This window comes from Schistocerca nitens, chromosome 1, assembly GCF_023898315.1.
Source record: "Schistocerca nitens isolate TAMUIC-IGC-003100 chromosome 1, iqSchNite1.1, whole genome shotgun sequence".
NCBI lineage: Eukaryota > Metazoa > Arthropoda > Insecta > Orthoptera > Acrididae > Schistocerca > Schistocerca nitens.
The window spans coordinates 569,452,595-569,467,437 of record NC_064614.1 but is presented as its reverse complement, the minus strand read 5'-3'; the positions used below and the strand labels follow the sequence as shown (position 1 = coordinate 569,467,437).

Here is a 14,843-nt window from a genome sequence, read left to right as displayed (position 1 = left end):
TAAAGGTGAGGCATGAATGTTGTCAATGGGAAGCCAATAACAATGAAAGTGCCTCATAGAAAAGAAAGAGTGGTCATAACAATATTGAAACTGAAGTGGTGGGTGATGAAATAAGGTCTAAGGTAAGCAAAATGAAAGTAATTAATAAAAGACAAAAAGGAAAATTTGAAAATTTGGTTTTGAATTATTAGAAAGTGTTTTCAAATAATCCAAGCTTAATGGGAAATAACCGTTTCAAATTCAAACTGCACCAACCTTTTAAATTAAAACTTTATCCAAAACCTTTAGCCAAAGGAAAGAAAACTCAAAAATGCTGGACTTGCAAATAACCAAAAGACTGACAAGCCAAAACTGCACACTGTTAGCATTTGCAACAAAAGGGTGACTCAGTAAGGGTAATGCCAGATGCTAATGGCGTAAATAAGACGAATGGAACCTCAGAATGACAGGTCAGAAGCTCTTGAAAAGTTAGGACAAAACTTTGAAGGAGTTAGCATATTATCCAGTCCTGACCTAACAACTTGTTATTGGCAAATTCGGTTACCAGAAAATTGCTGGTAATGCATAGCTTTTGTTTATGGATACGGGTGCTACCATTTCAGGGTAATGCCTATTGGAAAAACATCTTGGTGTCAGCATTCATCAGGGTGCAGGATTTTATACTGGGGAAAGAGCTGTTGGGTAAAATCACAGTTTATGTTGAAAACATTTTAATTGCTTCCAGTGATTGGCAAGAGCATAACAGGATTATGGACACAGTATTGACTGCTTTCCAAAAGGGAAATGTTACTGTCAATCTGGCCAAGTCCAAATTTGAAAAAAGTGAGATCCAATTCCTATAAACACACAATTTCAGAAACAGTGTTACTCAAAGTTAAGAGAAACTGGAAGCAATAGGATGATTTCCATAACCAAAAAATAGGTTTATGTAATTCTGTAGGAAATTCGTAAATGAACAATTTTGGAATGCAACTGCTTTCCTTAATTTAATGAAAAAGGATGCTCTGGGAATATGGATGGAACATTATAAGAATAATTTGAAAAAATTAAGGAAGCCCTGTCTATGGGGAGTACATTGTTTCACTCTAAATTGAGTCAATAATTTTGTCTATGAGTTGACAGTTCAGAATTTGGGATCAGAACCCACATATTCCAATTAATAGAGATGGATGAGAGGACACAATACAGAATGATCAGTTTCATGAGTAGAATGTTGACCAAATGTGAGAGAAAGTATATAGTTACTGAGAGGGAAGCATTAGCTATTGTATGAGATTTCCAAATATTTCAGTATTATCTGATGGGTGGGAAAGTCGTGTAACATAGCATAAAGCCTTAGCTCTCGTAAAGAATTGTTAATTGATACATGGTAGGCTTATCAGGTGGGCTATACAGTGTTACAAGAATACCAGTTTGATCTACAGTACAGACCAGGCAAAGAAAACGTTGTAGCAGATGCAGTACATCATCTACTAATGAGAATGAGAAAGAGAGTTCAGGTGAGTTCTGAACCAAGCGAAATCCCTTTACTCTACATAAAACAATTAGAGCATGGAGAGTGTATTAAAGAAACTATAATAAACCTCAAAAACGAACAGGAACAAGACTGAATTAGCAATGATCAAGCAAAGTTGTGTATTGTTTTATACCTCAAGAGGATGGGAAGTTGGCCGCTGTAGTTTTATTCAGGCCACTACCAACAAGCAGAGAAGGTTTTAGTTGTGTTTCAGTGATCAAGGAAGCTTTTTGAATCTTTTGAGAGTCTATCCCTTACAGAAAAGTACTGGGACTAGTCAACTGAGGAAAAATTACTTATCCACTGTACACAAACCTATGAAAATAATTAGTGATAATGGGCCTCAGGCTAAGTCCAAATCTTGGAATGACACGCTGGAAAGGTTAAACATAAAGGCCATATACAAGTAAAATTAATTCAGCTCCATTCTTGTCAGGTGATACAGTAACTATTTTGAATTATTTAAAATTGAAAGATTGTCTGGATTGCAAAGTTATTTAATTTCAATCACACTTTTGGGGTATCATCAGACTGTGCAAAAGTAACTGGTTATGAAACCTATCCATCATAGAGTCAAAAAGAATGAGAGGTGGACCTTAAGCACACCAGCAGACACTGCCACAACAGCACAGCCCACGACCGCTCTTACAAAGGGATAAATGTTGTATCAGCTGTGCACATCGCAATTGATCCATTTAGTAACACAAATGTGACAAATATGATAGCCTAGAAACACAGAAAAAGGCAAGGCCCCATGACGAGATGACTGTGTGTGTGTGTGTGTGTGTGTGTGTGTGTGTGTGTGTGTGTGTGTCAGGGTGGGTAGAGGGGGAATGCTTGGGGAAGGGGGGGGGGGGGGAATGCCTTCCCATGTGAACAGGGTGGGTAGAGGGGGAATGCTTGGGGAAGGGGGGGGGGGGGAATGCCTTCCCATGTGAAATTTTATGTGTGTGGCATAAAAACCACTGAAACCAAGGGCACTGTGGGTGATAATTTTGTGTTTATGTGTAATAATAGTAGATTCACATGAATTACTATCAGACAATACCCTGGCCACAGAAAAATGTGAATGTAATGTTCGTCTGCAATTATAAAGAAAGAAAGAAATGAAGGAAGATTAAGGATAAATGTACTATGATAATGAGGTCATTAGAGACTAAGCACACGCATGTACTGTTTCATGGATGAGGAAGAAAACTGGCGGTGCACTTTCTTAAAAGAAGCATTTCAAAATTTGACTGGAGTGATTTGGGAAAAATCACAGAAAACTTAAATTGAAAACCTAAATCAAGATGGTAGAATGTAGATTGGAGCCATCGACCTTCCTGATGCAAGTCCTATGTGCTAACCACTGTACCATCTCACTTGGTTCTGCAAGCATAAAAGGGTATCTAGGTAAAGGGTATTGTGTTAATGGATGAACTTGAAATACTAGATACTCTTTGTTATTCTCATTATATTATTTGTTTATTATGCTAAATTATGGTAATGGATATTAATATTGTGAAAGCATGGTAAACAGCAATTGAATTTTATCATAATCTGAAGAAAAAGTAGTTAGTTTAAATTTATGTATTTTTGTAATTTTGGAAGCTTTGGTTATTTTGTAGCAATGCACCAAAAAAATAAATTAATGAAGAGTTCATGTTCAAGGAAATCAGTGGTGAAAATCTACTTCTTAATTAACATAATTCAAGGAGCAAGCAGAGAGTTTCATTTAAAACTGTTTTTGATGCTTGGGAAACAAAGTTTGCTGCACAGAGACAAATGACAAAAATATATACAGTGCCCTATGTACCATAATTCAATGACCATACTAATTTCAAAATTGGAATTTGATATCCGAAATCTCAATTGTGAAAAAAGGGGATATGTTTTTTTTCTCCTATTTTGAAAACCTTTTATTTTGTTAGTTCAACACTGTATGTGAGCACTACGGTTAAGATGAATTAGTCACTCTCCTAATCAACAATAGAGATTATGCTATGGCAAGTAAGAAAGCAGTTCCCATGACTGGAATGCTGGCTGCTCGGGTCAAAATGCCATAGGGTGTTGAAAATATGCCATAGGGACACTATGCGACTTGTTAGTGCAAATCTAACTTGGTGAGTCTAAACATTGGGGACCCACCGACATTTAAGCGTGGAGGTGTTACTCTTCTTATATACTGAAGTGCCAAAGAAACTAGTACAATCATCTGCATTCAAATACAGAGATATGTAAACAGGCAAAATACGGCACTGCTGTCAGCAATGTCTATGTAAGACAAGTGTTGGCACAGTTGTTAGATCGTTACTGCTGCTACAATGCCAGGTTATCAAGATTTAGTCAGTGCATGAGCAATGGGACACAGCATCTCAAAGGTAGCAATGAAGTGGGGATTTTCCCGTACAACCATTTCAAGAGTGTACCGTGAATATCAGGAATCCAGTTAAAACATCAAATCCTCAACATCGCTGCGGCCAGAAAACGATAGTGCAAGAACGGGACCAGAAATGACTGAAGAGAATTGTTCAACATGACATTAGTGAAACCCTTCCACAAATTGCTGCAGATTTCAATTCTGGGCCATCAATCAACAAGCATCTGCATGCAAACCATTCAACAATATATCACTGATATGGGATTTCGGAGCCGAAGGCCCACTAGTGTACAATTGATAACTACATGACACAAAGTTTTATGCCTCGCCTGGGTCCATCAACATCATTTGACTGTTGATGACTGGAAATATATTGCCTGGTCAGACGTGTCTCGTTTCAAATTGAATCAAGCGGATGGATGTGTACAGGTATGGAGACAACCTCATTAATCCATGGAATCTGCATGTCAGCAGGGGACTGTTCAAGCTGGTGGAGGCTCTGTAATGGTGTGGAGCATGTGCAGTTGGAGTGATATGGGACCCCTGATACATCTAGACACGACTCTGACAGGTGACATGTACTACGCATCCTGTCTGATCACATGCATCTATTCATGTCCATTGTGCTTTCCAACAGGCTTGGGCAATTCCAGCAAGACAATGTGACACCCCACATGTTCAGAATTGTTGCAGAGTGGCTTCAGAAACACTCTTCCGAGTTTAAACACTTCTTTTGGCCACCAAACTCTCCAGACATGAACATTATTGGGCATAACTGGGATGCCTTGCAACGTGCTGTTCAGAAGAGATCTCCACCTCCTCACACACTTATGGATTTAAGGAGAGCCCTGTAGGATGCACGGTATCAGTTCCCTCAAGCACTACTTCAGACATTAGTTGAGTCCCTGCCATGTCATGTTGCTCACGGGGACCCTATTCGATACTAGGCATGTGTACCAGTTTCTTTGGCTCTTCAATTCACACCGTGAATTCATTGTCCCAGGAAGGGGAAACTTTATTGACACATTCCTGGGGTCAGATACATCACATGATCACACTGACACAACCACAGGCACATAGACACAGGCAACAGAGCATGCACAATGTCGGCACTAGTACAGTGTATATCCACCTTTCGCAGCAATGCAGGCTGCTATTCTCCCATGGAGACGATCGTAGAGATGCTGGATGTAGTCCTGTGGAACGGCTTGCCATGCCATTTCCACCTGGCGCCTCAGTTGGACCAGCGTTCGTGCTGGACGTGCAGACCGCGTGAGACGACGCTTCATCCAGTCCCAAACATGCTCAATGGGGGACAGATCCGGAGATCTTGCTGGCCAGGGTAGTTGACTTACACCTTCTAGAGCACGTTGGGTGGCACGGGATACATGCGGACGTGCATTGTCCTGTTGGAACAGCAAGTTCCCTTGCCGGTCTAGGAATGGTAGAACGATGGGTTCGATGACGGTTTGGATGTACCGTGCACTATTCAGTGTCCCCTCGACGATCACCAGTGGTGTACGGCCAGTGCAGGAGATCGCTCCCCACACCATGATGCCGGGTGTTGGCCCTGTGTGCCTCGGTCGTATGCAGTCCTGATTGTGGCGCTCACCTGCACGGCGCCAAACACGCATATGACCATCATTGGCACCAAGGCAGAAGCGACTCTCATCGCTGAAGACGACACATCTCCATTCGTCCCTCCATTCACGCCTGTCGCGACACCACTGGAGGCGGGCTGCACGATGTTGGGGCGTGAGCGGAAGACGGCCTAACGGTGTGCGGGACCGTAGCCCAGCTTCATGGAGACGGTTGCGAATGGTCCTCGCCGATACCCCAGGAGCAACAGTGTCCCTAATTTGCTGGGAAGTGGCGGTGCGGTCCCCTACGGCACTGCGTAGGATCCTACGGTCTTGGCGTGCATCCGTGCGTCGCTGTGGTCCGGTCCCAGGTCGACGGGCACGTGCACCTTCCGCCGACCACTGGCAACAACATCGATGTACTGTGGAGACCTCATGCCCCACGTGTTGAGCAATTCGGCGGTACGTCCACCCGGCCTCCCGCATGCCCACTATACGCCCTCGCTCAAAGTCCGTCAACTGCACATACGGTTCACGTCCACGCTGTCGCGGCATGCTACCAGTGTTAAAGACTGCGATGGAGCTCCGTATGCCACGGCAAACTGGCTGACACTGACGGCGGCGGTGCACAAATGCTGCGCAGCTAGCGCCATTCGACGGCCAACACCGTGGTTCCTGGTGTGTCCGCTGTGCCGTGCGTGTGATCATTGCTTGTACAGCCCTCTCGCAGTGTCCGGAGCAAGTATGGTGGGTCTGACACACCGGTGTCAATGTGTTCTTTTTTCCATTTCCAGGAGTGTAGATTCACTTCAAAATTTTGTTGATAGTAACACAAAGGAGATATTTGAGAAGGTAAATGGTATTCAGCAAGAGGTCAGTGATTTTGCTAACAGTGGCACTGATATTACTGCTGAAAACATAGAGAAGAAATTAGATTAAAAAATAAGAAGTATGGTCATAGCAAGTAGTAATACTACTGGAATGTTGTCAATGGGAGCTACTAGAGTGTGTACTTTCCACAACTTTGTTGCAAAAAGGAAATTACAGGAACTTTTATTAAACAATTTAACAGATTATTACCAGAGGAATGGATGGTAGGAGGAAGGTAGGGCGTTTTATCACTCGGTTGGAAGGTGACACTCTGTCTTGGGGAATGCCAGGAGGCGATACTTGCCACTCCTGGAGAGGGAGAGGGGGGGGGGGGGGGGAGAGAGAGAGAGAGAGAGAGAGAGAGAGAGAGAGAGAGAGAGAGAATACTGGTTGAGTAGTACTTAAGGTAATGTCTAAAACAGCATTTTTCAGGGAAGAAACTACTCAAATAGTGGGTACATACATAATGTTGGAGGAAAGAGTAAAATAGTAAAGAGAAAAGTGTTATTCAAAGTGATGAGTTTGGAAACATTGATGGAGTGATGGAGGTTTCTGCCATGGGTGTATCAGATCCATGTGTAGGTTCTTATCATAGGAATAGATCTGCTGGTAAATCACGTGGCTATTACAGATTTTGAAAGAGGTAACGTGACCACGACAGTAAGTGGTACCAGAAATGAGATAAACTTCTCCTACTCAAAGTTCACACTCACGTAGAACTTTTTGGGCATCATATTCACCATTGACTGAAGAAATTATTTATTTCACAGCCTTTGGACCATTTTCAAGTGGTATAGCAAAAGAGTTTGCTTCGAAATAAATAATTTCTACACTCAATGGTGAATACAATGTTCAGAGACAGAGACAGAGAAAGGGGGGGGGGGGGGGGGGAGACGAGATAAAAATAAAATTTGTTAATTAAAAATACTTCATGAAGAACCACTTGTTAGATGTTACTTAAAGGTGAGGCACGAATGTTGTCAATGGGAAGCCAATAACAATGAAAGTGCCTCATAGAAAAGAAAGAGTGGTCATAACAATATTGAAACTGAAGTGGTGGGTGATGAAATAAGGTCTAAGGTAAGCAAAATGAAAGTAATTAATAAAAGACAAAAAGGAAAATTTGAAAATTTGGTTTTGAATTATTAGAAAGTGTTTTCAAATAATCCAAGCTTAATGGGAAATAACCGTTTCAAATTCAAACTGCACCAACCTTTTAAATTAAAACTTTATCCAAAACCTTTAGCCAAAGGAAAGAAAACTCAAAAATGCTGGACTTGCAAATAACCAAAAGACTGACAAGCCAAAACTGCACACTGTTAGCATTTGCAACAAAAGGGTGACTCAGTAAGGGTAATGCCAGATGCTAATGGCGTAAATAAGACGAATGGAACTTCAGAATGACAGGTCAGAAGCTCTTGAAAAGTTAGGACAAAACTTTGAAGGAGTTAGCATATTATCCAGTCCTGACCTAACAACTTGTTATTGGCAAATTCGGTTACCAGAAAATTGCTGGTAATGCATAGCTTTTGTTTATGGATACGGGTGCTACCATTTCAGGGTAATGCCTATTGGAAAAACATCTTGGTGTCAGCATTCATCAGGGTGCAGGATTTTATACTGGGGAAAGAGCTGTTGGGTAAAATCACAGTTTATGTTGAAAACATTTTAATTGCTTCCAGTGATTGGCAAGAGCATAACAGGATTATGGACACAGTATTGACTGCTTTCCAAAAGGGAAATGTTACTGTCAATCTGGCCAAGTCCAAATTTGAAAAAAGTGAGATCCAATTCCTATAAACACACAATTTCAGAAACAGTGTTACTCAAAGTTAAGAGAAACTGGAAGCAATAGGATGATTTCCATAACCAAAAAATAGGTTTATGTAATTCTGTAGGAAATTCGTAAATGAACAATTTTGGAATGCAACTGCTTTCCTTAATTTAATGAAAAAGGATGCTCTGGGAATATGGATGGAACATTATAAGAATAATTTGAAAAAATTAAGGAAGCCCTGTCTATGGGGAGTACATTGTTTCACTCTAAATTGAGCCAATAATTTTGTCTATGAGTTGACAGTTCAGAATTTGGGATCAGAACCCACATATTCCAATTAATAGAGATGGATGAGAGGACACAATACAGAATGATCAGTTTCATGAGTAGAATGTTGACCAAATGTGAGAGAAAGTATATAGTTACTGAGAGGGAAGCATTAGCTATTGTATGAGATTTCCAAATATTTCAGTATTATCTGATGGGTGGGAAAGTCGTGTAACATAGCATAAAGCCTTAGCTCTCGTAAAGAATTGTTAATTGATACATGGTAGGCTTATCAGGTGGGCTATACAGTGCTACAAGAATACCAGTTTGATCTACAGTACAGACCAGGCAAAGAAAACGTTGTAGCAGATGCAGTACATCATCTACTAATGAGAATGAGAAAGAGAGTTCAGGTGAGTTCTGAACCAAGCGAAATCCCTTTACTCTACATAAAACAATTAGAGCATGGAGAGTGTATTAAAGAAACTATAATAAACCTCAAAAACGAACAGGAACAAGACTGAATTAGCAATGATCAAGCAAAGTTGTGTATTGTTTTATACCTCAAGAGGATGGGAAGTTGGCCGCTGTAGTTTTATTCAGGCCACTACCAACAAGCAGAGAAGGTTTTAGTTGTGTTTCAGTGATCAAGGAAGCTTTTTGAATCTTTTGAGAGTCTATCCCTTACAGAAAAGTACTGGGACTAGTCAACTGAGGAAAAATTACTTATCCACTGTACACAAACCTATGAAAATAATTAGTGATAATGGGCCTCAGGCTTAGTCCAAATCTTGGAATGACACGCTGGAAAGGTTAAACATAAAGGCCATATACAAGTAAAATTAATTCCGCTCCATTCTTGTCAGGTGATACAGTAACTATTTTGAATTATTTAAAATTGAAAGATTGTCTGGATTGCAAAGTTATTTAATTTCAATCACACTTTTGGGGTATCATCAGACTGTGCAAAAGTAACTGGTTATGAAACCTATCCATCATAGAGTCAAAAAGAATGAGAGGTGGACCTTAAGCACACCAGCAGACACTGCCACAACAGCACAGCCCACGACCGCTCTTACAAAGGGATAAATGTTGTATCAGCTGTGCACATCGCAATTGATCCATTTAGTAACACAAATGTGACAAATATGATAGCCTAGAAACACAGAAAAAGGCAAGGCCCCATGACGAGATGACTGTGTGTGTGTGTGTGTGTGTGTGTGTGTGTGTGTGTGTGTCAGGGTGGGTAGAGGGGGAATGCTTGGGGAAGGGGGGGGGGGAATGCCTTCCCATGTGAAATTTTATGTGTGTGGCATAAAAACCACTGAAACCAAGGGCACTGTGGGTGATAATTTTGTGTTTATGTGTAATAATAGTAGATTCACATGAATTACTATCAGACAATACCCTGGCCACAGAAAAATGTGAATGTAATGTTCGTCTGCAATTATAAAGAAAGAAAGAAATGAAGGAAGATTAAGGATAAATGTACTATGATAATGAGGTCATTAGAGACTAAGCACACGCATGTACTGTTTCATGGATGAGGAAGAAAAATGGCGGTGCACTTTCTTAAAAGAAGCATTTCAAAATTTGACTGGAGTGATTTGGGAAAAATCACAGAAAACTTAAATTGAAAACCTAAATCAAGATGGTAGAATGTAGATTGGAGCCATCGACCTTCCTGATGCAAGTCCTATGTGCTAACCACTGTACCATCTCACTTGGTTCTGCAAGCATAAAAGGGTATCTAGGTAAAGGGTATTGTGTTAATGGATGAACTTGAAATACTAGATACTCTTTGTTATTCTCATTATATTATTTGTTTATTATGCTAAATTATGGTAATGGATATTAATATTGTGAAAGCATGGTAAACAGCAATTGAATTTTATCATAATCTGAAGAAAAAGTAGTTAGTTTAAATTTATGTATTTTTGTAATTTTGGAAGCTTTGGTTATTTTGTAGCAATGCACCAAAAAAATAAATTAATGAAGAGTTCATGTTCAAGGAAATCAGTGGTGAAAATCTACTTCTTAATTAACATAATTCAAGGAGCAAGCAGAGAGTTTCATTTAAAACTGTTTTTGATGCTTGGGAAACAAAGTTTGCTGCACAGAGACAAATGACAAAAATATATACAGTGCCCTATGTACCATAATTCAATGACCATACTAATTTCAAAATTGGAATTTGATATCCGAAATCTCAATTGTGAAAAAAGGGGATATGTTTTTTTTCTCCTATTTTGAAAACCTTTTATTTTGTTAGTTCAACACTGTATGTGAGCACTACGGTTAAGATGAATTAGTCACTCTCCTAATCAACAATAGAGATTATGCTATGGCAAGTAAGAAAGCAGTTCCCATGACTGGAATGCTGGCTGCTCGGGTCAAAATGCCATAGGGTGTTGAAAATATGCCATAGGGACACTATGCGACTTGTTAGTGCAAATCTAACTTGGTGAGTCTAAACATTGGGGACCCACCGACATTTAAGCGTGGAGGTGTTACTCTTCTTATATACTGAAGTGCCAAAGAAACTAGTACAATCATCTGCATTCAAATACAGAGATATGTAAACAGGCAAAATACGGCACTGCTGTCAGCAATGTCTATGTAAGACAAGTGTTGGCACAGTTGTTAGATCGTTACTGCTGCTACAATGCCAGGTTATCAAGATTTAGTCAGTGCATGAGCAATGGGACACAGCATCTCAAAGGTAGCAATGAAGTGGGGATTTTCCCATACAACCATTTCAAGAGTGTACCGTGAATATCAGGAATCCAGTTAAAACATCAAATCCTCAACATCGCTGCGGCCAGAAAACGATAGTGCAAGAACGGGACCAGAAATGACTGAAGAGAATTGTTCAACATGACATTAGTGAAACCCTTCCACAAATTGCTGCAGATTTCAATTCTGGGCCATCAATCAACAAGCATCTGCATGCAAACCATTCAACAATATATCACTGATATGGGATTTCGGAGCCGAAGGCCCACTAGTGTACAATTGATAACTACATGACACAAAGTTTTATGCCTCGCCTGGGTCCATCAACATCATTTGACTGTTGATGACTGGAAATATATTGCCTGGTCAGACGTGTCTCGTTTCAAATTGAATCAAGCGGATGGATGTGTACAGGTATGGAGACAACCTCATTAATCCATGGAATCTGCATGTCAGCAGGGGACTGTTCAAGCTGGTGGAGGCTCTGTAATGGTGTGGAGCATGTGCAGTTGGAGTGATATGGGACCCCTGATACATCTAGACACGACTCTGACAGGTGACATGTACTACGCATCCTGTCTGATCACATGCATCTATTCATGTCCATTGTGCTTTCCAACAGGCTTGGGCAATTCCAGCAAGACAATGTGACACCCCACATGTTCAGAATTGTTGCAGAGTGGCTTCAGAAACACTCTTCCGAGTTTAAACACTTCTTTTGGCCACCAAACTCTCCAGACATGAACATTATTGGGCATAACTGGGATGCCTTGCAACGTGCTGTTCAGAAGAGATCTCCACCTCCTCACACACTTATGGATTTAAGGAGAGCCCTGTAGGATGCACGGTATCAGTTCCCTCAAGCACTACTTCAGACATTAGTTGAGTCCCTGCCATGTCATGTTGCTCACGGGGACCCTATTCGATACTAGGCATGTGTACCAGTTTCTTTGGCTCTTCAATGTATTAAATATTGGTAGCTACAAGATAATATTATTTCTCAATACATGTGGTATTTATATAAATATCATTCACAAGTCTGTCTGCTGGTGAAACATTGGCTCAGAAGTATCCTCACACATAAATACATTTTTAAACTTGGTATTTAACGTTTCTGATTTTCATCTACTGTATTCAGTTTAAACATCAGAGGGATCCACAAGAGATTGAAAGGAAGGTTTAAACTGATTCACTGACCTTATATACACTCCTGGAAATTGAAATAAGAACACCGTGAATTCATTGTCCCAGGAAGGGGAAACTTTATTGACACATTCCTGGGGTCAGATACATCACATGATCACACTGACACAACCACAGGCACATAGACACAGGCAACAGAGCATGCACAATGTCGGCACTAGTACAGTGTATATCCACCTTTCGCAGCAATGCAGGCTGCTATTCTCCCATGGAGACGATCGTAGAGATGCTGGATGTAGTCCTGTGGAACGGCTTGCCATGCCATTTCCACCTGGCGCCTCAGTTGGACCAGCGTTCGTGCTGGACGTGCAGACCGCGTGGGACGACGCTTCATCCAGTCCCAAACATGCTCAATGGGGGACAGATCCGGAGATCTTGCTGGCCAAGGTAGTTGACTTACACCTTCTAGAGCACGTTGGGTGGCACGGGATACATGCGGACGTGCATTGTCCTGTTGGAACAGCAAGTTCCCTTGCTGGTCTAGGAATGGTAGAACGATGGGTTCGATGACGGTTTGGATGTACCGTGCACTATTCAGTGTCCCCTCGACGATCACCAGTGGTGTACGGCCAGTGTAGGAGATCGCTCCCCACACCATGATGCCGGGTGTTGGCCCTGTGTGCCTCGGTCGTATGCAGTCCTGATTGTGGCGCTCACCTGCACGGCACCAAACACGCATACGACCATCATTGGCACCAAGGCAGAAGCGACTCTCATCGCTGAAGACGACACATCTCCATTCGTCCCTCCATTCACGCCTGTCGCGACACCACTGGAGGCGGGTTAAAATGGTTCAAATGGCTCTGAGCACTATGGGACTCAACTGCTGAGGTCATCAGTCCCCTAGAACTTAGAACTAGTTAAACCTAACTAACCTAAGGACATCACAAACATCCATGCCCGAGGCAGGATTCGAACCTGCGACCGTAGCGGTCTCGCGGTTCCAGACTGCAGCGCCTTTAACCGCACGGCCACTTCGGCCGGCCTGGAGGCGGGCTGCACGATGTTGGGGCGTGAGCGGAAGACGGCCTAACGGTGTGCGGGACCGTAGCCCAGCTTCATGGAGACGGTTGCGAATGGTCCTCGCCGATACCCCAGGAGCAACAGTGTCCCTAATTTGCTGGGAAGTGGCGGTGCGGTCCCCTACGGCACTGCGTAGGATCCTACGGTCTTGGCGTGCATCCGTGCGTCGCTGCGGTCCGGTCCCAGGTCGACGGGCACGTGCACCTTCCGCCGACCACTGGCGACAACATCGATGTACTGTGGAGACCTCACGCCCCACGTGTTGAGCAATTCGGCGGTACGTCCACCCGGCCTCCCGCATGCCCACTATACGCCCTCGCTCAAAATCCGTCAACTGCACATACGGTTCACGTCCACGCTGTCGCAGCATGCTACCAGTGTTAAAGACTGCGATGGAGCTCCGTATGCCACGGCAAACTGGCTGACACTGACGGCGGCGGTGCACAAATGCTGCGCAGCTAGCGCCATTCGACGGCCAACACCGCGGTTCCTGGTGTGTCCGCTGTGCCGTGCGTGTGATCATTGCTTGTACAGCCCTCTCGCAGTGTCCGGAGCAAGTATGGTGGGTCTGACACACCGGTGTCAATGTGTTGTTGTTTCCATTTCCAGGAGTGTATGATCAGCACTTCCTACAATTTTTGACAGATCTCTCACCAAGATCTGAGTGTCAATGTGAAAATTATTGTAAGTGCAGATAAGGAAGCTTGTGCGTGCAAGATTTATTCTTGTGCATCTGCCACTCAGGACCTTTACTAAGTGGGGAGTAGTGACCTATTCTTACATACACTGTTTTGTTTGCAATAAACAATCTGCAGCTCAGTGAATTTTCAATGTAGGTCATTAATGTAATGAATATGAGACTGTATCATCACCTGCAACCACAAAAGAGAAGTCCACTTAAACTTAATACTACCTGCTCAGCTTTCCTTCAGTGCTAAAGGCCCTTGTTCTGGAAGGTTGAAGTTTGAAGATTTGGGTCCACTAGTGTTTCTTCTCCACTGATAACGTGTCACACAATACTGTGTGCAACACCATGTAATGGATCTGGGAGATGTGTTATTTTCTACCGAATTTGTCGACACCAAATCTAATGAGGGAGGTTGTAAATGTTTTTTTATATTTTTGTCAGAATATATATATATATATATATATATATATATATATATATATATATATATATATATATATATATATATATTTTGTGTGTGAATTGTAATTTGCCTTATTTTATGCTAATTTGCTTATATGTTTGAGAGTGACAGCATATTGATTAATATTAGGGATGTGACGAAGAATATCAAAGAGACTGGTTACAACTGGAAGTTTGTGTGTTGTGTGAAATGTCTTTGACACTGGAGTCGTCTTTGACCATAGTCAGTCGGCAGTGAACTCTCGGTGTGTGTGACAGTGGAACAATGTGCAGGTCGCCGTAATAATAATTTGCTATTGAACAGGAAAAATGAATTATGTTACTAATTTTTTTTATATAAACATCAAGAAGGAACCACA

General features: G+C 41.9%; 1 protein-coding gene across 2 annotated transcripts in view; it reads right to left on the bottom strand.

Moving 5' to 3' along the window:
- The window catches only part of LOC126254853 (nonsense-mediated mRNA decay factor SMG9), a 127,621-nt gene that overhangs the window by 56,152 nt on the left and 56,626 nt on the right, over positions 1-14,843 (bottom strand). The gene's annotated exons all lie outside the window — the stretch shown is intronic.